At 40.6% G+C, this 4,085-nt stretch overlaps 1 non-coding gene across 1 annotated transcript; it reads left to right on the top strand.

Annotated features, from left to right (window-relative positions):
* Window positions 1-1,416: 1,416 nt before the first annotated feature.
* On the top strand, window positions 1,417-1,498 carry TRNAS-GCU (transfer RNA serine (anticodon GCU)). The gene has a single exon. It is a non-coding gene; the product is annotated as a tRNA-Ser (tRNA).
* The last annotated feature ends 2,587 nt before the right edge of the window (window positions 1,499-4,085 follow it).

Here is a 4,085-nt window from a genome sequence, read left to right as displayed (position 1 = left end):
TTAAGATTGTACTCATGCTTCACCTTCCGGTTAGCATACAAATGTATGTTTTAAACGTTACGATTTCGTATTTTATGTCTTTTCTTGCTTTTTTTCCTCCTTTATTAAGGAATGTTGCTAGTTATTATTTACATATATATGCTTTTGTGTATTTTTAATGTTCTTAACTTACAATTTCCTCTAGTGATTACGTCATTGATGCACTTTGACCTTGATCGCATTGGCGGTTTTTTTTCTCACCACGTGGTTTATTTAAAGCACTGTTGTTTATACTGTAATTCATATGGCCTGAGGAAGATGGCGGTGCGGCATTGAAACGCGTAGCCTTGATCAATAAACTTTATCATTTTACAGCATTTGTATCATCATTTAGTAGCAGCGCCGTACTTATTCCCATTTTTCTCGAATTGCATATTGCCAGTACATTATATGGTACCTTAAATGCTAACAATAGAAACTACAAATCCTCCTGCAAATTATAAGCCCTCACAGCGCTCCATAGACTGAAAAATAAAAGAGTTATGGCTCCTGGAAGGCAGAGAATGAAAAATTTAAAATCAAAAAATGGCTCCGACCTGAAGGTATTAACAGTGGAGAGAATGTGGTCAAACCGGGTCACCCCTTCATATGTGGTGGTCATGTCCGACTATTGTAACCGTATGGAGTGAGGTGTTTCCAATGATCTCAGACCTCACTAGTGCAGACATTGAGGGCATCGTGTCCTAGCTGTATTACATATGAGGCTACAGGAGATTTCTCCGGCTTTTGGAGTTCATCATATTCTTTTAGCACCTAGAATGGCCATCGCAAGGTCTTGGACGTCTCCCATCTCCACTTCTCTTCCGGAGGTTATCAGAAGAGTAAACAGTCATTGTTATAATTAAACCTCGTTAACCTGTAAGTTTAATGTACATCGGTGTAATGTAAAATGTTGGCATGCTGGGACCCAGTCTTAATACTTCTTGTCATGGACCTCCTATTACTGTTTCTTCTGTATGAGTAGGATCTCCTTGCACTGAAGGCACAGCTCGTATCATTTCTAGCTTTGTCTATCTTTGATGTTCTGTTATGGTCTCCGAGTGTTTCGAGGACTCTGGACCGGGGCTCCGCTTTGTTTCCGTTAAAATTTTTAAAAACGTTATGTAATTCTCCAATATACTTTCTGTATTATTTCTTCACCGTTTTCAAGATCTCTGCTTGTTGTTACTCAGTAGGAACATTCATTGTTTACTTCCAGCGCTGGCATCGTTATAAGACACAGCTTGGAAACACGTAGTGTATCTGTAACGATCCCAGCACCTGTGTGTCCATTACAAGACCATGGACAGAATTGTATTCCCTGGAAGTAAACAATGAATGTTTGTAATATATATATAATATCATGGTAGAACGAGGAATAACTGTAAAACAGCTGTAGACAAGGTGGCCGAGTGGTTAAGGCGATGGACTGCTAATCCATTGTGCTCTGCACGCATGGGTTCAAATCCCATCCTTGTCGGTGCATTTTTTAAGGGAATGACGTTATTTCTTTTTAATAAAACTTTTTCCGAGGATTGTGTATTTTCTTAGGGTGTATTTACACCGTATGGTTTTGTCACGTTTTCACGAAAACTGCATTGAAAACTGTGGTAAAAACGTATGCGTTTTTCAATGTGAATTTAGGCTGTGCGAGAAAAATGCAGCAAAACTACACTGTGTGTATGCACTCTTAGTCCCTGTTTACATGCAAAACACACCCCCTCCACCCCCACAACACACACTCCCCCTTACGCATGCACATGCACACACACACACACACGCGCACACGCGCACACACGCACACACGCACACACGCACACACATGCACACACATGCACACACATGCACACACACCTTACATGCTGCCGGTCTTCAAAAAAAATATGTCTTTCCCCCTACAAACCAGCTTCTATGCTGGGTCGCTGTGAACTGCGCATTCCACAGAACATGCAGTGTTCAGAGTTACAACGGCAGAAGCATAGGAGATATGATCATCTCCCATCTCTACTTTCCTATGTCCTGTAGCTGCCGTATAGCATCTGTGTATGTATCGTGAAGAGACACAGATGCAATAAAAAAAATGGCAGCACACGTAAAAAAAAACATCTTATGGGAAAAAAGAAATAAATTGAATATAACCCCTTCCAGCACCTTGGCGTACATGAACGCCCAGGTGAGCAGTAACTTCGCGCACCTGGGCGTGCAGTTACATCCGCACTTTACCAGTTAACCACCACGCGGCACTACATCGCAGCGGCGGTTAACTGTGCAGGGTGTCCGCCCTGCTGTCCCCGTTGCCGATCAGCGGCCTGTCACTGCTGAAATTGGCAATTAACCCCTTCGATGCGGTGGTCGATTGCGATAACCGCATTTAGAGGTTTAGAGCAGATCGGCAGCCCCCCACATGCATTTGCGGGGGGCTGGTGATCCTTATCACGGCAACCAGAGGCCAGACAATGGCCTCCGGGCTGCCATGTATGGAAGCCTCAGAGGAGCAGCCTCCGGCCGGTCCTTCGAGGCTTCCTGTCAGTGTGACTGTTACGTCACAATGACAGTTAGAACACATTACACTATGTAGGTAGTGTAATGTATTCTAGCAGCGATCAGAGCTGCAAGTCTAAGTGTCCCCTAGTGGGACAAGTAAAAAAAGTAAAAAAAGTAAAAAAAAAGGTAATAAAAATGTTTTTAAAAAGTGTAAAAATAAAAGATAGAAGTGACATAAACAAAAAATGCTTTTTTTCCTATAATAAGTCTTTTATTATAGGAAAAAAATTAACACGTTAAAAAAAGTAGACATATTTGGTATCACCGCGTTCGTAACGACCCCAACTATAAAACTGTAATATTATTTTTCCCGCACGGTGAACACCGCAAAAAAATAAACGAAAAACAATGCCAGAATCAGAATTTTTTGGTCATCAACTCTCCCAAAACATATAATAAAAAGTGATCAAAAAGTTGCATGTATGCCAAAATTGTACCAATAGAAACTACAACCCGTTCTGCAAAAAACAAGCCCTTACACCGCTTTTTTGACTGAAAAATAAAAAAAGTTATCGCTCTCAGAATAGGGTGATACAAAAAATAGTTTATTTTATAAATAAGTTCTTGTATTGCACAAACGCTGTAAAATGTAAAAATAACGATATACATATAGTATCGCCGTAATCGTATCGACCCACAGAACAAAATATAATGGTCATTTATACACCAGGGTGAACGCCATAAAAAGAAGAATAAAAAACATTGTCAGAATTTATGGTTTTTGGTCACCTTGCTTGCCAAAAAATGGAATAAAAAGTGATCAAAAACATTTCTGGTACCCCAAAATGGTACCAATGAAAACTACAGATTGTCTCGCAAAGAATAAGTCCTCACACAGCTTCAGTGGAGAAAAAATAAAAAAATTCTGGCTCTCAGAATATGACGTTGCAAAATGTTTAGAGTGTTCCAAAAGCGGATAAGATCGGGCACCATTTATCAGTGCGACACCGGCCACATATCTACGGATTATTATTTATTTACCCCATTATTATACCCTCTTATTATACCCTGATGTACCCGCACAGATTACATATGCCCCCACATTATAAACTGAAACACCAGTAAAACCCCAAACAGAACTAACAAGCTAAATCTGCCCACCAAATGCCGCTCCCTCCCTTCTGAGCCCTACAGCGTGCCCAAACAGCAGTTTATGTCCACTGATATGGCATCGCCATACCCGGGAGAACCCGGTTAATATTTTATGAGGTATTTGTCTTCAGTGGCACAAACTGGGCATAACATATAGTGCACTAAAATGGCATATCAGTTTAAAATTGCAATTTTCACTCTGCACAATCCGCTGCACATTAACCCCTTTGCGCACCACGACATAGCATGTCGTAGTGGGGTGTGATGTATGGAGCGGGCTCATGGGAAAAATAAAGAATTTAAAACAGCAAAATCGCTGTTTTTTGGTCACCTTGGCTCTACCAAAAAATGTAATAAAAAGTGCTCAAAAAGTTGTATGTACCAAAAAATGGTACCAATAAAAACAACCGCTCATCCCTCAATAAATCCCA

The sequence above is a fragment of the Rhinoderma darwinii genome, chromosome 3 (assembly GCF_050947455.1).
Source record: "Rhinoderma darwinii isolate aRhiDar2 chromosome 3, aRhiDar2.hap1, whole genome shotgun sequence".
NCBI lineage: Eukaryota > Metazoa > Chordata > Amphibia > Anura > Rhinodermatidae > Rhinoderma > Rhinoderma darwinii.
This window is presented reverse-complemented; position numbering and strand designations above follow the sequence as displayed.